Source organism: Mesoplodon densirostris, chromosome 2 (genome assembly GCF_025265405.1).
Source record: "Mesoplodon densirostris isolate mMesDen1 chromosome 2, mMesDen1 primary haplotype, whole genome shotgun sequence".
Taxonomy (NCBI): Eukaryota; Metazoa; Chordata; class Mammalia; order Artiodactyla; family Ziphiidae; genus Mesoplodon; species Mesoplodon densirostris.
Genome location: NC_082662.1, coordinates 14,353,509 through 14,375,742, shown reverse-complemented (window position 1 = coordinate 14,375,742; position 22,234 = coordinate 14,353,509).

The window sequence follows — 22,234 nt, the reverse complement described above, 5'->3', positions numbered from 1 at the left end:
GGTGCTGTGGGTCCCGGGATGGGGGTGGGGTTCCAGCCTGCAGGGAGGGCTTGGCAACGCCTGGCACCACTAACCCGGACTGAAAGAGAACATTGCGCTTTGGAGCCTCTGGACCACACTGGGCAGCCCAGCCTCAAAGACGGGCTGGGAGCATCTCTCAGAAGCCATGCTGCCCAGTCTGGTTGGAACCACATCAGGGCCTCCCTCAGTGACTTCACTCCCTGAATCAGAGTCTAAGGAAAAGATGGATGTAGTCGACTCAGCCCCACAGGGACTCATGAAAACTCAGCCCCTGGCAAAAATCATTCAGCTGATTTAATTCAATCCAGTTCAGCCACTATTTATTAAATAAACAGGGAGCTGAGCATAGAGGCTCAGAGCAGGGACTCCAGAGCCAGGCGGACTTGGTTTGAATCCCATCTCTAATGCTTAAGCCAGTCACTTAGCCTCTCTGGGCCTCAGTTTTCCCATCTGTAAAATAGGGATAATAATAGCACTTACCCGAAAGGGCTGTATGAGCATAAAATGCAGTAATACTGGTAAAGCACTTAAAATTGTTTCAGGCGTACAGTAAGTGTTAACTAAGGGCTGTCTCGGGATTGGTAAATGAAGCAGTGTGGAGCAGTGGGATAAACCTCCAATGTCCCCGCATACAGACAACTGGGACTGGACAGAGGAAATGCCTCGTCCAGGGTGGCACAGCTTGAAAGTTGTCTAGGCAACCTGACAGCAGTTTGACCCCACCCCTAACCACTAAGTCTTAGAGACCCTATTTGGCTGACTATTCCACCCTGGAGCCTGGCCTAGAGCAGACTATGGGCACATAAGAGACATAAATGCTGAATGAATGACAGTACCTCTTCATTCAAATCGTCACCCCTTCATTTAATCTTTATGTGACCTTGGGCATGTGACACAGTCTGTCTGAAGTGTCAGTTTCTTTGTGTAAAATTATGTGTCCGAATATCCAATTCACAGGGCTGTTGGTGAGAATCAAATGCAAACATGCCCAGTGGGGTATCTGACAGTTCATCCATGTTAAATAAATGTCATCTTGATTTTATTTCATTTCCTTAACTGTGCTCGGTTCTGCCCAAAGACCCATGGGGAACACAAGAGAAGGAGAAAATATATTCTTGTCCTGAAGGAACTTTACACAAGACAAAAAACTAGGAAACTGTTCACTTAAAGGACAAACTACAATTAGGTGTCAAAGCAGAAGTCGCCTAGGACTTCACAGAGCTCTGTGTGGACCGGGGCAGTCTGGTGGGCCTCTGGGAGGAGGTGTTTGAAAGAGCCAGCCACCTCATTATCTGCCACGTGAAGGGCCTCACGGACCATGTTCCCATTAGGCAAGGTTGCACCAGCAATGCGGGTGAGGACATAAAAACGCTGCCTTGAGGTTTGAAAACCGCTGCCTGTGAGGGGGAGAAGCAGGCTCTGATCAATTCCCTTCGATCAAAGGATTGGGAATGGCAGCGGGCGAGACCTAGAGAGTGATGTTCAAAACCACAAGCATCGGGCCCGGACATTGATGTCCTTCCAGAAAGTGTCCCATGTGGATGTGAAGAAGAACAAAAGGATGGAGGAGATAGAAAACGCTCAGCTGGGAGAGACAACCCAGAGCCCAAATGAGCCAATTCCATGATATCCCAGCTGGAAGGAAACCTGAGCATCCCCAGCTCACGAGCGTCAAGGCTAGGCAACTCTCCAAGGTCATTCCATCCTGAAAATCCCTCCATAACACCCCTGTGTCCAGCACCCTCATCAATTAGGAAAGGACACTGGGGCCCAGGGAATTTATGAGCACTGCCCAAGTACATGGTGATGGACAAATGCCCAGCATCCAGGCCCCTCCCCAAACTTCAACCCATGTGTAATTGACTCCAGGAATAGATATGTGGCTGGGCTGACCAACCCAAGCCCTACAGCCCCCTGGACACAGTAATTCATTCTGGGATAAGCTCACAAATTTAAGCAACAAGATACAAGGTCTGACTATTTAGAGGGCTGTACACAATCTTTCCTGATGGTCTGGAACCTGGGAAGCAGACATCTAGAGTTGCTGGTAGCCATACTGCCATCCTGTGGAGCCTACGAATGAATTGCTGGAGAGGGAGGAGGTCCTGATGATATCTGTATTAGTTAGGATAATGCTAGCTGCTGTAAGAAATAAACCCCTAAATCTCAGTGGCCTAGTCCAGTAAAAATTTATTTCTTGTTCACCTAACAGTCGGATGTAGGTCTTTCTGGTGACTCAGGATCCAGGATCCTTCTACCTTATGCCATACCTTCCCCTAGTGCCTTGGAGTTCTCTGCAGTCACCCCTTGGGGGAAGTTGGAGTGGAGGACACACTTCTGTTTCTTAAGCTCCTTGGTCTGCAAGTGACTCATACCACTTCCACTCTGTTCCATTGGTAGGAACCAGTCACATGATCACACCTGAATGCAAAGGGGTCTGGGAAATGTAGTTCGTGGCCAACAGCTGCCTCTTGGCAAACAGTCTGCACTAAGAAAGAGGCAGCCTGAACCTTAAGTGACCAGCTAGCCACCTCCACCTCTACATCATCGAGTGCTTCCCTCAAGTGGCTTCTGAAGCCTGATCTTTTTTATTTATATAAGCTATTAAATTTTCTATTTCTACGTAAGTCAGTTTGGGCTGGATTTTCTGCTATGAGTGCCGAGAGAGTCCTTATATGGAATAAGTCCTGTAGTCCATTTGTGCAGATCAGAAGAAAACCCAGTCCTTTCTTTCCCCAGTCCAGTGCCCATCCCATAATACCCTACAACCTCCCCTCAGCCAAGCTCCATGGCCTAGCCCATCCCCCTCAGAGTCAGTTAGTAATGCAATCCTCCCCAAGGACGAAGGGGTCTGGTCCACCTGGAGAGCAGAGACCAGGGACTGCACATCATGTTCTCAACCGTAAACCTGCATAGGAGAGGCACATGAGAGAAGGATCAATGTACTCCCTTTTTTAGTGAAGGAACAGTTGCCCAAAGAGAAATGTTAAAGGTGGTCAGCTTAAGGATAAAACTCCAGAACAAACACCGGGAAGTTTCTCCCACCTTTGCGTACTATTGGCATGCAGGCCAGGGCTGATTATGGTGGTATTAAAATACCACAAATTCTTTAACATTTCCCTCCTTTACAGAACCTAATATTCTTCCCCAGAATGTAGGCTGTACTTAATGACTTGCTTCTAACATAGAGAATATGGAGAAAATTACTTCCAAGGGAAGGCTATCAAAGGCTTTGTATTTTCCATCTTTCTCTCCCTTGGATCACCTGCCCTGGGGGAAGCCAGGTGCCATGTTCTGAGCAAACCCAAGCAGCCCTATGAAGAGATCCACATGGTGAGGAACTGGGGCTTCCTGCCAATAGCCACGCCAGTGAACCTTCTTAGAAGCAGATCCCCCAGCCCAGGTCAAGCTACCAGATGACTACAGCCCTGTCCAACATTTTGAGGGCAACTTCATGAGAGACCCTAAGTCAGAACCACCCCAGCCAAGCTGCTCCTGACTTCCTGTCCCATAGAAACTGTGAGATAATGAACGTCTGTTGTTTTAAGTCACTAAGTTTGGGGTCATTTGTTACACAGCAACAGGTAACTAATACAGCTGCATAAGGGGATAGCTGAAGTAAGGTTTTGTGCCTTGAGGACACTCAAGAGCCCACGGATATATGTTGGCTGAGCCTAGGTAATTGCTAAGAAGTATAAGACTTATGGACATGAAGGCTGACATACATATTCATGCTCCTCATCAAAACAGGAGCTGATGACTCAGCTAAAAGTAAATCACCAATAAGAGGGTCAAACTAAAACATGGTAGATGGTTTTGTTGTCATTAGATGAAGGGTCAGTTATCTGACCCAGGCTAATCTATTAAGTTGAACCATATGAAATAGCCAATATGCAACCACTTTTTACTAAATCAAAATGACAACTTCATATGATTCAACATGATCCTTCAACTCTCTGAACCTCAGGTTCCTTTTCTGTGAAATAAGGGTAAGGACGCTCATTGTGAGCAAGCTGATAACCAAAACGACCGCAAGTGAGCTGCCTCAGAGCACAAAGGATAGCCCACAATCAGTGAGGGATCGCTGAGGGCCTTGCCAATGACACAGAAATAAAGCTCGTGGGACTTAGAGAATGAAAGTGAGAAGTTGCCAGCCATTGGAGACTTGAGATCTGACCTTGGTCTCCTAACATGAAACAGCGTTGGGACCTGAAGATTCCTGCTTCTGTCTTCCCACCTGTCTAATGAAAATGATACCTGCATGGTACCCCTGCTGGGCCATCCCTGCCCTGCTGGCCCATCTCTGGAGGAAGAAGACAGAGAGGGCAGGAAGCTGTGTCCCTGCTGTCTCCCATCCATTCCTATCAGGGGGAAGAAGGGGGCAGAGGTGGGCAGGGCTCTCATTGCTGACGCAGGCCTCAACCCAGAGGCTGGATTTAGCAAGACTGTTCCAGCAAATGGCTCAAGTCCTTCCTGTTTTTGTAGTACAATTCCAGACAAGTCTTAGAGGGAAGGGAGAAAAAGAGTAATTTGTGTGGCCTGAAAACGTGAAGCATAGAACGTGGCCTTGCGAGGCATTTGCATTTCTAAACAAGAAAAGCTGTGACGGAGTGTGGCTGTCACCTAGTTATCTTGTTAACTCCCTCCTGGCCCAGGCAAGCCAGGCTGCAGTCTCCCAGCCCCTGAGTTCAAGTCCAGCCTTGTCATTAAGTCTGGAGGTGTCCTCATGCAGCCTCCTCTTTGGTCCTCAGTTACCCCTCATTTCTATAAAATGGGGAGGTTGGACTGCATGGCCTCCAAAGGGCCTTCAAGAAGAGACAGTCCCCTTATTAAGATTGCACCTCCACACCCCCGTCATGTGTTCCAGCAGAACTACCCACTAGAAAGAGTGGAATGCATTTCCTCCCCCTTGGATTTGGCCATGGTCTTGTGACTTGACTTGGCTGATGGGTTATGGACAGGAGCAATCGTGTGACAATTCCGAGATGAAGCCTCAATGGCATCGAATGTTTCTACTCGCTTCCTTGTACCCTGACAGCTGCTGCCCTTTAGCTCAAGCCCCAGTAGGAACACACATAGGACAGACCTGAGCCCAACTTGCAGCCTGGAGCCCAGCCCACTTGACCTGCAAACAGAAACAGAGCCACTGGGCCTGCCCATTTTCTCAGCTGAACCACAGCCTTGTGAACTTGAGAATAAATGCTTATAGTTGCAATATGACTGAGTTTGGGGATGATTTGTTATGTGGCCCTACTGTGGCAATAGCTAGCACCTTATTATTTATCAGTAGCAAGTTATCTGTGGCACCCCCAGCTGACTGAGACACGCAATCTACCACCACTGCTGAAACCAAACCTTTGCCTGACCATCTTTAGAGATGCTGAGTAATGGCTCATAGGGAGTTCCCAGCCTGATGGGAGAGGATAAAGACCCCTTTAAAATATCCAAGCCTACCAAGAAAACTCGAACTTAAATGACAGCCTGGCTTCCTGTCATCTCCCAGTTCTCCAGTTCTGGTGCATTCCCACCCTGCCCCCTGGACCTCAACTTCCATGTTCATATCATCGGAGAGATGGGAGAAGAACTTGAGGAAGTTGATGGGTGACTTGGAGGGTCAGTGGTGAAGTTCTTTCCCCAAGCAAAGGCCTCACTATTTCCTGTGAATATTCATGTCCTTTAGGTGGTAGTCAGGCTACAGGATGGCCCCCAGTGATCTCACTTCCTGGGATGCATGCCATTGTGTGGTCCCCTCCCTCATTGTGCCAAGGCTGAAAGAACATGACACAATTGATGACAAGATACTTCCAAGAGTAGGTTATAAAAGATGTTGCCTAGATCCCAGCAGGCTTTTTGTAGTAGTTGAAACTGATGTCCAAATTTATATGGACATGCAAAGGAGCTAGAACAGCTAAAACCATTCTACAAAAGCACAGAGTTGAAGGATTTACACTTCACGATTTCAGAACTTACTATAAAGCCACAGTAAATAGGACAGTGTGGTATTGGCACAAGGATAGACATATAGATCAACGGAACACAATTAAAAGCCAAGAAATTAATCTTTACATTTAATGTGACCTGATTTTCAATAAAGATTCTAAAATGCCAGTGAAGAAATGATAACTTTTTCAACAATTGGTGCTAGGACTGTTGGCTATCCACTTGTAAAAAAAAAAAAAATCAGTTTAGATGTTTACCTTACACCATACCTAAAAATTAACTCAAAATGTATTGTGGATCTAAATGTAAGAACTAAAACTATAAAACTTTTAGAAGAAAATCTTCATGACCTTGGGTTGGACAAAGAGTTCTTATATATGACAGTAACAGCATGATCAGTAAAAGAAAAAACTTGTTAAGTTGGACTTCCTCACAATTAAAAACTTTCACAGTTTAGAAAAGACCACCAAGAGGATAAAAAGACAAACCACAGACTGGGAGAAAATATTTGTAAATCATACATCTGATAAGGACTTGTATTCAGAACATATAAAGAATTTTTATAACTTAACAATAAGATAAAAGGCCCAATAGGCAAAATATCAGAATAGACATTTCATCAAACAAGATATATGAATAGCTAACAAGCCCATGAGAAGATACCCAACACAATTAATCATTAGGGAAATGCAAATGAAAACTACGATGAGATACTGCTACACATCCACTAGAATGCCTTCCATCAAAAAGACAGATAATACCAAGCGTGAGTGCAATGCAGAGAAACTGGAACCCTCGTGTACTACTGGTGGGAATTTAAAATGGCACAGCCACCGTGGAAAACAGTTTGGTAGTTTCTGATAAAAGATAAAAATAAATTTATCATGACCCAGCAATTCCACTCCTAGGAATCTACCCAAGGGAAATAAAAAAATATGTCCAGGGCTTCCTTGGTGGCGCAGTGTTTGAGAGTCCACCTGCCGATGCAGGGGACATGGGTTGGTGCCCCAGTCCGGGAAGATCCCACATGCCGCGGAGTGGCTGGGCCCATGAGCCATGGCCGCTGAGCCTGCGCATCCGGAGCCTGTGCTCCGCAACAGGAGAGGCCACAACAGTGAGAGGCCTGCGTATCCCCCCCCCCAAAAAAATACATCCACACAAAGACATGTATGTGAATTATTCATCACAGGGAAAAACTGAAAACAATCCAAATGTCCATCAACAGATGAATGGATAAACAAAATGTGGTATATCCATACGACGGAATCCTCCTTGGCAATAAGAAGGAATGAACTCTTGATCCATGCAATAACATGGATGAACCTCAAAAACATTTTGTGAGGTGAAAGAATACAGGCAGAAAACAATACATATTCCATGATTCCATTTATATGAAATGACTAAAAAAAGGCAAATATATACAGACAGAAGGCGGAATAGCAGTTGCCTAGGGCTGGGAGTGGGAACAGGTATTAACTCTAAAGGGGCACAAGGTAACTCTAGGGGATGATAGAAATGTTTTAAAACTGGATTGTGGTGATGATTGCACAGCTCTGTAAATGTATTAAAACTATTAAGGGGGGAAGGCATTGTGGCTTCCATCTTGGTGGCTCTCTTGATCATTTGCTTTCAATTGCCATGTCATGAACCTACAGAGAGGTCCATGTCAGGAGGAGAGGAGGCCTCCTGGAACTGCATTTGAATGCGCCATCATAGAATTGGGTCCTCCAGCCACAGGCAAGCCTTCAGATGCCTACAGGCCCAGCTGACATATTGACTATAATGAAAGACCCTGAACCAGAGTCACCTAGCTAAGCTGCAACTATTGATAGATTCCCGCCACCCTCAGAAACTGTGTGAAATAATAAATGTTTGTTACTTTAAGCTACTAAACTTGGGGGTCATTTGTTATGCAGCCGTAGATAACTGATACACATTATCACATGGTGATCCACATAGCCCAGTTCTTGGTAGATGTCTGCATCCCCATTGTAGAGGTACAGATGCTGAGTCTCAAGTGTCTGATTCAAGGTGATGCAGCTTCTAAGAGGTAGAGATGGGATTTAAACCAAGCCAGCCGGACTCCAGAGCTGCATTCTGGCACAACACATCACTTAGCATCCTGCACCAGGCACCAGGGGAGACATCAGGAAGGAGGAAGAGTCAGATTCCTTTCCTGCAGGACCTGCCAGTCTGATGCGGGAGGCAGGATAGCAGAGCAGAAGGCCCTCTTAGCCGTGTTCAGTTACTGTTCCCCATCCTGTGTCTCCTTTCAGTACCACCTCTGCCAAACCCATTTCATTCCATTCTGCAAAGAGTTCAGAGCAACCGAGTGGGGTGCTCTCTCTCAAACCAGAGAGCAGCAAAATTGGACAGTGATGTGTTGTCGTTCAAATATTTCCATGCCAGGGTGAATTATGATGCCGTCCCACTTTATTCAGTGTAGCATCTTTCATAAGAGCCGTGTCTCAGAAACACTTTGGAGAAGGAAATAATAAATAATTGCCCAAGAGGACAAAGCATGAGATGAAAAGCCCAGGGCTGGGGAGGGCTGGAGGTGGGAAAGCTCAGTCTCGAGGAGTTGGCATGTCCAGGGAGCAGGGCAGCTGAGCCCCAGCAAGCAGAGCCCTGGCCTTGAGTGTCGGGTTCCAGATGCTTCTGGGGCTTCCTGGAGAGGTGGCTACAGGGTCCCCACACTCCTGCACTGGATGTCTCTGTAGGAGACCACAGGGAAGGAGTCCTAGAGCACCTTCCATCTGAGGTAGGGCCCCCGGATGGGCTATTGTGTCTCTCACACATCCAAGCTCCCTCTGCTCAGAACCCTTCGTGGCTCCCATCTCACTCAGAATCAAGGCCCAGGTCCTTACTCTGCCCCACAGAGCCTTTCACAATCTTACCCCCACCACTTCTCTGACCTTCTTGACCTCTAAAACTCTTGCTTGTTCCACTCCAGCCCCATTGATCTCCTTGCTGTTCTCGCAACATGCCGAACACATGCCTGCCACAGGGCCTTTGCACTGACTATTCCCTCTGCCAGGACACTCTTCTCTCCACTGTCCGTGCAGCCAACTCCCTCACCTCCTTCAACTCTTTGATGAAATACTGTCTTCTTGGTTAGACCTACCCCGACCTCCCTATTTAAAATTGTCCTTCCCTTTTCCTCACTCTGGATCTTCTTTGCTCTGTTCTCCACCCACCACTGTACTTCTCTCTCTCCTTCTCACATGCTCTACTGTGCATATATTATTGTGATTATAATCGGTCTCCTATTACTAGATTGTCAGCACCACAGAAGCAGTGTTTTTGTTCCCATCGGGTGCCTGACAGAGCCTAAGTGCTCCACAAACATTTGTTGGGTAAACATAGGTATGCATATGCAGACCCTCAGGCTTCTGCGTAACAGGTGAGCACTTAAATACTCCTACCTGTGGACCCGCCTGCAGTCCTGCACACTATGTACCCTCAGTACTAATCCACTCTAAGTTTCTCCCAGGGGTTTTGGAAAGAATGCTCTCTGACTTGGAATACCATGTCCCCAAATGGGTCAGAACCTGGGCTCTGGGCCCAGCATACCTGGGTTTAATCCCAGCTCCACTACCTGCTATTCTGTAACCTTGGGCAAGGCGTGTCTCCCATCTCTGCTTCCATGTCCTCATCCACAAAGAGCAAATAATACTACTACCGCTCTATTAGATAGGAACTCTTTATTATGCTCATTGTGCAAATGGGAGAACTGAGTGCGGATGAAATAAGATCCTCAATTACGGGCTTCCCTGGTGGCGCAGTGGTTGAGAGTCTGCCTGTCGATGCAGGGGACACGGGTTCGTGCCCCTGTCCGGGAGGATCCCACATGCTGCGGAGCGGCTGGGCCTGTGAGCCATGGCCGCTGAGCCTGCGCATCCGCAACGGGAGAGGCCACAACAGTGAGAGGCCTGCGTACCGCAAAAAAAAAAAAAAAAAGATCCTCAATTACAAAACTCACACCCATCACTCAGGTATGTGCTGAGTGTCGAAACTGAAACTGAGAGGATGAAGGAGATAGAAGAAGCCTGGAGTGAAAACCTCAAAATACAGCAGGAAAGCTAAAGTGGCATCAATTTTGCCTCAATCGCTGTACAATGGAAAGTAAATTTGCCTGGACAAAGCAAAGCAAAAGCCAATGCCAGCCATGTGGACTAAAAATAACCCTCCAACATCAGTTTGGGAAGGTCTTAGAGATAATCAACCTAAATTCCCACTTTCCAAATGAGAAAGTGGGGTTCAGAGAGGGAAAGGTACTTATTGGAGATCCAATACAAGGTAAAAGTGTGAAAGCTGGGATTTGAACAGCTATGTCTGACACCAAGGACCTTGTTCTTTTTGCTGCCTGGTTTCTGTTACATTCATCCAACAGACAGCCAGCTCTCACCCAACTCCTGATTCAGCCAGGTTCCCGGGACCCAGGGGATGCCAGCTCTCTGGAGACCCTGAAAAGCCCCAATCCTGGGTCTGCACTGGAGGCAGTAGAGCCGCTCAGAGGGCCAGGAGGAGGGGTCTGTGGGGCAGCAGGCAGGATGTCTGTGTGCCGCCCATGTGTCTGTCAGACTCACAGCTGCTGGAGGCTGGAGAGGGGGGCAGGGGCCAGGGGGCATCCAGGAACATCTGGCTTGAGGCTGTCCAGAGATATTTTGATCTTCCTTGTTCAGAAGCAGTGATTTCTAGTTGGGGGGTGAGGGAGATGGTTCAGCGCTGTCTGAGTTTAAAATAATTACAGATGGCAAGTCCCTCGGGGCCTAAAAGGAGGGTTAGGACTGGGTCCTAGAGTGAGCTCTGCATACCATGGGAAGGGAAATTGAAGGGGCCGCTATCCTTTCCTTCTGTCTCCTTTCAACCAAACTGTTGTGTACCCAGCACTAGGTGGGGTAAGGGGGGACCAGACCAGGCACTAGGGGGCCCAAGGGTGAGTAAGACGAGGCTAAGTAGTCACAGAGCCCACATGCGTTTAGAAATAGGGTGACCCCATGGCATTGGTGTCCGAAGCTACACAGCACATCTCCCTCCAACTCAGTGCTGCTCAGCTGGGGTGATTTTATCCCTCAGGGGACATTTGGCAATGTCTGGTGGCATTTTTTGATTGTCATAACTTGTCAGGTGGCATGCTACTGGCATCTAGTGAGGCTAGGGATGTTGCTAAACATCCTACAACATAGAGCGCTGGACAGCTCTATGATTAAGAATTATCCAACCCCAAATGTCAACAGTGCTGAGGTTGGAAAACCCTGCTCTAAACAAGGAGGGTTTTTTTAAATTTTATTTTATTTGTTTTTATATCTTTTTTGGAGTATACTTGCTTTAGAATGTTGTGTTAGTTTCTGCTGTACACCAAAGTGAATCAGCTATACGTATACATACATCCCCATATCCCCTCCCTCTTGAGCCTCCCTCCCACCCTCCCTATCCCACCCCTCTAGGTCGTCACAAAGCACCGAGCTGATCTCCCTGTGCTATGCAGCAGCTTCCAACTAGCCATCCATTTGACATTTGATAGTGTATATATATGTCAGTGCTACTCTCTCACTTTGTCCCAGCTTCCCCTTCCGCCCCTGTGTCCTCAAGTCTGTTCTCTACCTCTGTGTCTTTATTCTTGCCCTGCCACTAGGTTCATCAGTACCGTTTTTTTTAGATTCCGTATAAACAAGGAGTTTTTAACCAGGAGTTCTAGGACACTTAGAAGACCCATGGATGTCCTTCCAGAAATCCAGGCACCTCCCTGAAAACATAAGCAAAATTTGGGATCTTTGTGTACATGCGAATTTTTCCCAAGTGATCATCATTTTAAAAAATCTTAGTCCAGTTTTGAGACCAGGCATGATGCTGAATGGTTTGACTGCTTTATACGCAGTACCCAGCGTGGGGCATGCACACAGTAAGTGGTTGGTACATACTGTTTGGATGAATGGCAAGGGGTCCTTAACAAGACCTAGAAATACCTGTCCTCTCCTCCACCTAAGTTCTGAACACGTTGGGAAACAAGACAAAGGAGTAGCAGATGGAGGCCAACATGTCACCTTTGGTACAGATAAAGGCTAATTCAGAGAACAGAACATAGCTTTCTCTGAAAGCCAAATGTGCCTGCTCAATGAACCCCAGGATTAGACAGACCAGCCCACCTTGTCACAGACAACTGAGTGAGGACAAACCACCCACCTCCCAGCCCCAGCACAGGAGCAAAGCTCACATCTAGACTAGGATGGTCCAACAGAAATATAACACAAACCACAAATGTAATTCTAAGTTTTTAGTAGCCACAATAAAATCCATAAGAAAAACAGATGAAATTCATTTTAAGACACTTTGTCTAACCCAATATCTCCAAAATGTGATCATTTTAATACATAAGCAACATAAAAGTGATTCATGAGATATTTTACATTCTTTTTTCATACTAAGTGTGCAAATTCCGGAGTATGTTTTACACTAACAGCACATCTCAGTTTGGACTAGCTACATTTCAAATGCTAATAACCTCATGTGGTGAGTGGCTGTCGTATTAGACGGTGAAAGTCTTAGAGGATCAGGGAATTATACCTGCTCCCTATGGGCGAAACCCAAGCAGGAAGAAGAAGGGAAGGATGAGACTACCTGAGCCAAGTTCACCAATCAGATAAATAACTCCACCTGCCCTGGGACAGAATGCGGAGAGGCCAAGAGGTACATTAATTAAGCTACCTTCTAATGAAATGAAATATTGAAATTGGAGATGCACTCCTCTTGAATGGATAAATGGAGGGATGGATGAATGGATGAACAGATGGACTGATGAATGATAAACAAACAGATGATGTGAAATCATGGTAAGACATAACACACCAGAGCAGGGTGTCAACTTCTATTTTAAAAAGCTCCATATGTCAAATACCATATGATATCATTTATATGTGGAATCTAAAATATGACACAAATGAACCTATCTATGAAACAGAAACAGACTCACAGATATAGAGAACAGGCGTGGTTGCCAAGGGGGGAAGAGAGGTGGGGGAGGGATGGATTGGGAGGTTGGGATTAGCAGATGCAAACTATTGTATATAGAATGGATAAACAACAAGGTCCTACTGTATAGCACAGGGAAATATATTAAATATCCTGTGATAAACCATTATGAAAAAGAATGTATATATATACTTATATGTACATGTATAAAAATAACTGAATCACTTTGCTGTACAGTAGAAATTAACACAATATTGTAAATCGACTATACTTCAATAAAATAAAATTTTTTTTTAAAGCTACAGATGTCAAACCCCTATGAAAGAGAACACTGTGCTTTTGGTAGCACTATGCCTTGTTTTAAAAAAGACCAGAACCCCATTCACTGTCACTTCATCCAACTTCTATAGGTGGAGGAAACAATAATATCTAAATAATAAACCTAAGTAATATCAATTATATATAAATAACAGGCAACATACCTACTATAGGGCAGACAATTGTATACTTCATCCAGTAAGAATATAAACTGTATGCACAGAAGGATTTTTATCTAGTTGTTAGCTGCTCTATTTCTAGTACCTGGCATATAGTAGGTGCTCAACAAGTAATTGTTGACTTAAAAAATTATTTAATTTACTTAAGGGGCTCAGAGACGTTGAGTAACTTGCCCAAAGTCACACTGCTACCAAATGGTAAAACCTGAATTTGAATCCAGGTCTAGTGGAGGCCAAAGCCCATCCCACAATTTGCCTCTTATGTGAGTGATGCAGAAAATCACATTTTCCCATCTATTTCATGAACATGGCACCAGGTCAGTCCTGTGGATTACTCACCCTGGAAAGTATCCCAGCAGAAGTTCAAAGCCAAGGTGGTTTTCTCCATTTCTCCAGCTCAGACTTCTGTGTGATGCTCTGCCCAGCCCGCTGCAAATGAGAATGCAGAGGAGAAACAAATTTATTTGAACTCTTGACAAAGCAAGTGGAGCTCTTGAGAGCCAGTTGTTAAATTTTCAGGAATTTTTTGAGCCGGTTGTTAAACACAGTCATTATTTTAAAATTAAAGTCTACAAACTTACCATTAAATAAATTACATGAAAAGCAAAGATAATACATACTCCAAATTCATCACTTCATAATTAATTTACTATATTTTACTGCTATTTATGCTCTGAAGGTTATTCATGTCCATCGTATTTGTATGATGAAAATCCTCTCTGATGATGTCCTACTGCTCATCTATTCCAACTCCACATTCAAAGATTTCACATCTTTGTGAAGCTAGTAGCTTGTAATCAGGCATAGTGGGAGTATTTATACTACGGAAATTGGCAACTGCTGCAAACCAGTTCCTGTTTTTATTACTGTCCCAGAGAGATGGTTTTCACACATTATTTAAAATAAATTTATTTATTTTGCTTATTTTTTATTTATTTATTTTTGGCTGGATTGGGTCTTCATTGCTGCACGCGGGCTTTCTCTAGTTGTGGCGAGCGGGGGCTACTCTTTGTTGCAGTGTGCGTGCTTCTCATTGCGGTGGCTTCTTTTGTTGCGGAGCATGGGCTCTAGGCACGTGGGCTCCAGTAGTTGTGGCTCACCGGCTCTAGGCGCGCGGGGTCAGTAGTTGTGGTGCATGGGCTTAGTTACTCCGTGGCACGTGGGATCTTCCCAGACCAGGGATCGAACCTGTGTCCCCTGCATTGGCAAGCAGACTCTTAACCAGTGCGCCACCAGGGAAGTCCCTGTTTTTACACAATTATCAGCATACTATGGCTGGTTTACAACCTAGGATGTGGTCACAAATCAGAGAGTGGGTTTATGATTCTCTACTGCACCACAGGATAACTAAGAGAAAGCCATCTTTGCTCAAAAAGGACATTTCACTGCAGAAAACAGCACCAGCTTTGGAGTTTCTGAGCCTCCCTGTAGGAGGTGGAAAATTCAGTGCACATTCCCTTTGGGGTCCAGCTGCCCTGCTCATCTCAGTAGGGAGGCTCCGTGACCACAGGATTCCGGTAAAGGGCTTTCCCACACACAGTCAGCTCCCTTTGGAAATATCAAAACCCAGCCCTCTAGAGTCATTGCTATGCATGTCAGAGCAGGTATCTTGTCTCTAATGAGCAGTTGGCATGATGCCCATGGCTTCATCCTGGGCCCCTGCTGAGATGAAGTTGCTTTAACCAACCATATCCTACTGTCCACACTGCCTACCCTTTGTGTCTGCTTTTAATACCTCTGGTGGGTGTATCAATGGTTCAAGTGGAGACCATACCAAGCAGAGAACAAAAGCAGAAGTCAGCCTCAGGAAGCATGTGTGTCCCAGCCAGCCATCTCATTTGTATACACTGAGAGTCTAGGAGGATCTTTGATTAGTTTTGCATTTCCTCTTCAGTGGAGTCAAACATTTGGTGAGAATCCCCTGGATGCCAGGTATGTGCTGGGCACCTTATAGATAATCTTATTTAATGCTGTAACTACTTTACAAATTAGGTATCATCAACTCCTTTAACATATGAGGAAGTGGAGACCTGGGGAGGTTGAGTACCCTTCCCAAGGTCAAGCAGCCAGTGAACGGCTAAGCGAGAATTACACCACTCGTCTCTCTGGCTGAAGATCCACGTATTTTCTATGCTGCACTTGCCTGAAACAGTTACCCTAGAATAAACCTTGAAGAGCGACTATGATTTCAACAGTCAGAGTTGAGGAGGAGGCTGCTAGTGGCATGGTGTAGAGCATGAACTCAAGGGGGCAGGAAACGATGGGGCTCACTGGAGAGCACAGGATAGGCTGAAGGTTTCCATAGGAAAGGAATGAGTTCATTCCTGGAAGAATATGTGGACACACAGAGAAGTGGTAAGAAAGGGTGAGTGGGTAGAAGAATGGATGAGTGGGTAGGTGGAGAGGTGTAAGGGTGAACGTGAAGTATGGATAGGTGGAGGGATGGAAGGGTAGACAGTGAATAGCAGATGGATGGATGAATGGATGGAAGGATGGATGGATGGACGGATGGACGGACGGATGGATGGATGGATGGATGGACAGATGGATGGACAGATGGATGGATGGACGGATGGATGGACGGATGGATGGACGGATGGATGGACAGTGATATGGTGGATATTGGAAGGAATGGATGAGCAGATGGGGAGAAGAAAGAAGGGAAGGGAAGAGAGGAAAGGAGAGATGGGTGAAGGGAGAACTGGTAGGTAGGTGGAAGGGTGGTTAGTGAAGGGTGGGTGGGTGGATGGGTAGAGAAGTAGACAGTGAAACGTGGACAGGCAGAACGGATGCTGGATGGGTATTAACATGGGCATGTGGAAGGGTTATGTGTGGACACGTGGCCAGTGGAAGATTGAAAATGTGGGAAGGTGGATGATAGAAAAGTGAATACAGATGTGAGGGTGGATGAGTAAGCAGGTGACTGGGTGGGAAGGAGCATGAACGGACGGAAAGGCGTTTGGGTCAAGAGATGCTAAGGTGACCGGATGGATGAACAGATGCATGGGCATGTGGATAGCATCACGATGGAAACAATGAGAGAAGGAAGGGAAGGAAGGAGAGAAGAAATGAAGGGAAAGACAAGAGGGAAGGGCTCATCCCAGCCCATGGGCGCTGAAGAGGCACACTTTAAGGTCCTTGGGGTAAGAGAGTCACCCTCAGATCAGGACCAAGAAGCAAGCAGAGCCAGGGGTGACACAAGGAACTGCACAGCTAAGCTTTCTCCTAAGCTCAGCCTTGGGGCAGTCCCCTCTGAGGCCCTGGTCAAGAGCTGGTCTCTGTACCCTGCCCTTCCCTCCTCCCCTCCCCCCACTTCCCACCTCCCTGCCCCTCCCTCCTCCTCTCTACACACGGCAGCCTGCTCTTGGCAAGAGGCTCACTGGAGTCGAGCAGTAGGACCAGCCGGTTTGACCTTCTCTGTTCTTGAACATAATTACTGTTATCCCGCATAAGCGCTTTGAAATAACTGTGTCATTACACACCTTCGTGCTATGTGGCCCATTTATCTGTGAACAGCCCTGTCCTGGGGAGCAGGGATTTGGATGGAACAGCCTGTGGGATTGGTTTTTTTCTCTCTCTCCTCCTCCCATGCACCAGGCTTACCTTAACCCTTCCAATCACTGCTCTTGTCAACATGGAGTTCAGAAAATCAGACAGACAGCCCCACCAGGCCAGGGGCCAGACACTTCTGGAGGCTCGAGGAGCCAGTGGGTTTAGGCACAGACTCTGGTAGCATGTTGGGCGGGATATATGCTCTGAGGGTCCAGGAGTAGGTAGAGGTGGGAGAGCACATCCACAGCCAAAGGCAAGAGCTGTGCAGTCAAGAGGGAAAAGCCAAGGTCGGACCTAAGAGAGAGAACCAGGAGGCAAGTCCAAGGTGAGGACCCTCGTGAGGACTGACCCAGAGTAGACCCACCCCCTGGAAGGTGGTTGAGCATGTCACAAGTGTCCCAGTTCTCCTGTGTGAGCTGGCAGGGTTGGGCGTGTCTGGAGCACTCCAAGGCATAGGGCCAAAGTCGGGGGACTTGAATGACCCTGACCAGGAAGGGACACTTCCTTAGGGTCCAAAGAGCCGTGCCTTTAAGCCAGAAGAGCCCCATCATAGAGACCTATCTCAGGGTCTGTGGAAGGGGTGAAGGTACAGACAAGCCCCACCCAAGGAAAGGGCTCCAGCTTCCAGATTCCGCTTCCACTGGCTCCCACCCATCAGCAATTGATGGGCTTTCCCTCTAGGACTACCCGCTTGGAACGCTGCCTTTGGAATTTTCCAGGCTTGCACCTGAATCCTGGCTCCATCGCGGGTAGCTGTGTGACCTGAGGAAAGTGACTTTACCTCTCTGAACCTATTTCCTCATCTGCAAAGTGGAAGTAACAATCGCATCCACTCACAGGGTGGTTGAGAGGATCCGAGGTGATTGCACATAATTGGCACAGCATCCAAGGCAGAACAATTGCTCAATAAATGAAAACATGGGGAATCCCAGCCCGGGTCACCATGAAGATTTCTCTCTTGCCACACCAGACTTTGGGTCCTGACCCTCTAACTTCCCATTGGTTTCCATCTGGCTCCACCCGTCCCAACAGCAACAATGCCCATCAGATCTGCCTTGGGACCCAAGCCACACATGGTGGGGGATGGAGTTCAAACAGACAAAAGGGAGCCAAACCATGAGTCACTTGTGTCAGGCAGCCTGGAGGTCAAGGCCAGAGAGGCCAGCTTAGGGAGGCTGGATCAGACAGTGACCAGCCCTTAAGCCTGCCAACCCATCCACAAAGAAGGGGCCCCCAGCAGCTTGGCTTGGCTTCCAGTCCACCTCCCAAGACTCTCGGAGCTTCCAAGCCTTTCCTGCCCTCTGCAGTTCCTGTTTGCTGCCTCATCACCTGTCTGGAGTGTTTGCTAACACTCCAGCGTCTGCCAGCCTGGCCTGACTCCAGCTTCCAATTTGTCTGCGTTGAACGTGGCCATGCAGGTGAACGGAAATGACTGATGTGGCGATGCATGGAGTATTCATGACTGGGGAGCACAGGGGGCTCTCAAACCCGATGGCTTTTCCACTATAAGCTGGACCCTCCAACGGGCATCTTCTATGTCCTTAATTGCCTTCATTACACCTTTCCATTAGAGCCTGTAAACACATCCTCTTGCTTTGAATGCATCATCACTCCTGAGCTGCTTGGCTCAGCTGCCTTGGAGAGGTGCAGGAAGAGACACTGAGGCCAGCAAAGGCTGAGAAGAGTCCAGGGCAGAGATCTTCCAGGGGAACTTAGAAAGAAGCCCAAGTCCTCGAAGTCCAGCCTGGGGTTCTCCCCCTACAGGAAGCCCTCCGTGACTTAAACCTGCCCAAATAAGACTAGAGTAGCTACCATGATTTGGGTGCTCACAGCCAAGCCCTGTACTTGGGACTACCTGAGTAGTAACTCACTTAAATAATTTCCCTGTATGTAGTGAGAAAATAGGCTCAGAGAGGCAAGGTAACATACACATGATCACACAGCTTGTCAAGGGTTGGGTAGGGATTCCAGCCAGACTCCAAAGCCTGTGCTCTTCCCACCGAGCCACATGGCCCGTCATGTCACTCCTTGATGTAGGTGCCTCTTTCAGTGTTTTTAAGCAGGTTTCTCGGTGATTGAAAACTATGTCAAAGTTTTCTAATATTTTTCTATCATCTTCTCTATGACACTGAGAGGTCTCCAGGGGCCAGGACTGTCACTTACCTCGCTAGACCGGGAGCTCCTCGAGGGTAGAAGCTCTGCCTCCCCCATCAGACCGGTAGTTCCTTGCAGCAGAAACTGTGCCTCCTTCACCAGACTAGGAGCTCCAGTTCACCCTTCCCCCCTGGCCCCTGCCCTGCCCTGCCCTGCCTTCCTCTGCCCTCCATCTGTCCGTTACTTTATGAAGAAGGCAGTTGGGGTACCATCTTCCCCTCCCAGCATATGGCCCTGGTGCTGTCGCTTCCCTGGGGCCTCCTCCTGTGGCTCCCCTCTTTGAGATAAAGAGCACATCTACCATCTCTCTAACAGGTGCCATACACAGCCGTCCACAGTCTCTCTGACAGCTGGAGCAGAAGGGAATTTGCCTGCTTGTGTGGGCTGGCGGAGGGAGGGTCAGTGCAGCTGAGTCCTCCCTCCCAGGAGCTACACCTGGACCAGGCCATGAGCAGAGAGGGTAGGGAGGCTTGCCTCCCCTCAGCTCCGCCCCTAAGAGAGCACAAAGAGGAAGTCCTCCCTACACCACAAATACTGCTTCAAACACCCGATTTTGGAGCTCTATTCCCAGGCTTAACTTACCAGTGTCATGGCCTTTGGTAAGTCTCCTCTCTGCTCAGCCCCAAAATCTGCATTCCAGCCTTGGCCCTGCCCCTACTACTCTACAACCTGGGAGTTTCCCCATCTGTGAAATGGGAATGACAGTCTGCCCGCCCTTCCCGACCTGGGCTGCTTCTCAGGATGGATTAGGCTGCGGTCGTATGGCCAGAGGCTCCTGCCAGGTTGGGAGGCCAACATCCCTGCACCCCAGGATTTTAAGAGCAGAAACCTTGAAACGGTGGGGAGAAGCATCCAAAGGAGGACAGATTAAATGCGGTCTGGGGATCCGTGCTCTCAGCCACTAGAAAACTATAGAAGTCATAACCTGTATCCATCACATTGACCTGAGATGTACAGAATACATGATCAAGCAAAAATAAATCATTAAGGAAAAATCATATTAAAGAAAAGCAAAGGGGCTTCCCTGGTGGCGCAGTGGTTGAGAGTCCGCCTGCTGATGCAGGGGACACGTGTTCGTGCCCCAGTCTGGGAAGATCCCACATGCCACGGAGCAGCTGGGCCCGTGAGCCATGGCCGCTGAGCCTGCACGTCCGGAGCCTGTGCTCTGCAATGGGAGAGGCCACAGCAGTGAGAGGCCCGCGTACCGCAAAAAAAAAAAAAAAAAAAAAAAAGAAAGAAAAGAAAAGTTATGGAGTAGCATAGCAGCATCCCACATTTTCCCCAGTGCCTCTCTATATGTGTGTATATATTTGTATATATTTATAGGTATGGAAGGATCATTGAAGCCTCAGGTGGGAGGCCAATGTGAGGGACAGAAAGTAAAAGAAGGGTGAGACAGTCTAATCATATTCTACATACTTTAGTATTTGTTTAAAATGTCCTAATGAATATGTGTTTAAAAAATAAAGCAACAGCAAGTTTTAAAACACCTGTCTCTGTTGCTGATTTACAGTGGGACTTGGGCATATCATTTCGATGAGCCTCAGTTTCTTCATTTGTAAAATGGAAATAATTGTATAAGATAAGAACGTCTGTCTGGTAGACTCACTGTATGGATAGAAAAGATCACAGCACAGAGTAGGTTCATTTTCCTCATGTGAGAGGAGGGAGAAGAGAACGGGAGGCTATGTCCCTGCAGCCAGTGGTCCAGCTCCCGTGGGGCAATCACTTCCCCTGATACGGGGAAGACTCTGCCTTCATCCCCCTGCCACCTTCCCTGCCTTCCCCAGTCATTGGAAAGGTTAAGCCAGCCTCCATCATTTTGCAGCCGAATGACCTAGACAAATGTCCATCCCTCTCTGAACTCCAGTGGCCCTACCTGGGAAAAGGCAAGTGTCTCCCGCTGGCCTCCTAGGTGTGCCCCGTGTACCTGGTTTCCCCGTGAGGCCTGGCATGACTTCAGACATGGGCAGGCTCTTCAGTGGAGCCTCTGGATGGTGACTGAGTGAGGGAGAGGGCAGAGCTCGTGGGTAAACACCATTTGTTATGCAAAAGCTCAGAGCTCTGCCCAGCAAAGCTCACCTGAGATGTTTGAAACCAGCCAGAGATTCCGAAAGCGCTTTGCAAACACAACTGGAGCAGGCTGCTGCCCCTGGGGAACTGGGGTTAAACTCTGGCCTTCTGCCTGGAGGAGCATAGAGATTTGCTGGATTCCACCAGGGAGGGGAAGGAGGAGAGGGAAGGAGGAGGAAGGGGAGGAGGAAAGGGAAGAAGACAAAAGCAAGGAAAAGGGGGGAGAGAGAAGGAAGAGGAGGAGGAGGAAGAGGAGGAAAGCCAGAGAGGAGGCGCAAACCGAATTCCTGGAGACGCGACCCCACCGAGCACCAGCCGGACGCTATCCACCACGGAGGAACCCCACATGGGCAGACGCTGACAAGGCACGGGATGCAGCCCGCTGGTTCCATGATGCCTCTGGAACTTAGCTCCCTGAGGAGCAGAAAGGGACCACAGCCCTGAATTGAATTGAGCATGAACCCGAAATGACTGAATTTACCTAGAATTGCCTGGGATTACATTTTCTGCCCTTGGGCCAAAAGGGAGCTTGGGACAGAAATTTTGTTCTGTGAGCAAAAAATAGAGTTACAGTTTTCAGCACACCAGAGTAGGTGGCATGGAAACTCATGCTCATCTATACACAGCCCCTAGATTTGAAAATAATAGAAAGAGTTGCTGGGGTGAGGGGCAGCCCCATACCCCCACCCACTCAGCCTCCCTCTCGCCCCACGTGAAGACTCTGGAAACACCGTTTGAGAACTTCTCCCCCAGGCCAACGGGGGATGGGGCCAGTGGCTGTATGCAACTCATCCCTGCTCTTGGGCTGCCCCTCGTTTCCCACATTTGAGTTGTCGCCACAAATCAGAGCAGATGGTGGCGCCAGGGCGTGTCCCAGGAGCCGGACTTGGCAAGCACGCATCCCCTCAGAACCTGGAGAGGACACGTCCAGGATGTGTAGAGCAGCACTGCCCACCCTGGATGCCGTGGGCCTCCACAGCTGGGTTTCTCAGTCTCAACGCTATTGAGTTTGGGGCTGGACCATT